The sequence below is a fragment of the Nematolebias whitei genome, chromosome 9 (genome assembly GCF_014905685.2).
Source record: "Nematolebias whitei isolate Nwh7 chromosome 9, NemWhi1, whole genome shotgun sequence".
Classification (NCBI taxonomy): domain Eukaryota; kingdom Metazoa; phylum Chordata; class Actinopteri; order Cyprinodontiformes; family Rivulidae; genus Nematolebias; species Nematolebias whitei.
This window is the reverse complement of record NC_056506.1, coordinates 50,041,388-50,042,055: the sequence shown is the minus strand read 5'-3', so window position 1 is coordinate 50,042,055 and position 668 is coordinate 50,041,388. Positions and strand designations below refer to the sequence as shown.

General features: G+C 43.6%; 1 protein-coding gene across 1 annotated transcript in view; it reads right to left on the bottom strand.

The window, feature by feature from the left end:
• The window catches only part of LOC119414319 (oocyte zinc finger protein XlCOF8.4), a 4,606-nt gene that overhangs the window by 1,722 nt on the left and 2,216 nt on the right, over window positions 1-668 (bottom strand). The gene's annotated exons all lie outside the window — the stretch shown is intronic.

The window sequence follows — 668 nt, the reverse complement described above, 5'->3', positions numbered from 1 at the left end:
CAGCTAGCCTTCTGCTACTTTCAGCTAGCCCCTTGCTACTTTCAGCTGGCCTCCTGCTACTTTCAGCTGGCCTCTTGCTATTTTCAGCTGGCCTGAACACCTAAAACATTTTTTCTGCCTCATCTTGATATGTTTTTTAGTTTATTTTAAAATTCTGTGGTAAAAGGGAAGCAACCCGAGTTGGGGGGGCAGTGAACCTGTAGCAGCTAAAGTGCGGTAGTCACAGAGCTGAGTGGGTGAGCAGCACGCTGCTCCCTGATGGAAAAGCCAACGTGACGACACTCAACCAGATGTGAACGCTGGAAGACTCGTCCTGGTGATCGTAAACACATTTTCTACAAAGGTCTAAATTCAAAGTTTCACATTTACAATCAATAAAATATTGTTGATCGTTTTAAATATTGTGAAACATTTTAACTTTGTGTTTAAACGGTGAACTCTGTTCAACACAGAAAATGTTTCTGTGCATTTAGTTGTCGGCTGACGAGCTTCTTTAAACTTCTGTTTTTATTAAAGTCGACTTCCTCCTCAGCTGTTCCTGTTTGATGTTTGGCTGAAACCTTTTGGTGCAGCTGAGGAGCAAACTGAAAACCACCTGAACCAGGGTGTGGCAGGATTATAATCCCTGAACGAGGGTGTGGCAGGATTATCATCCCTGAACCAGGGTG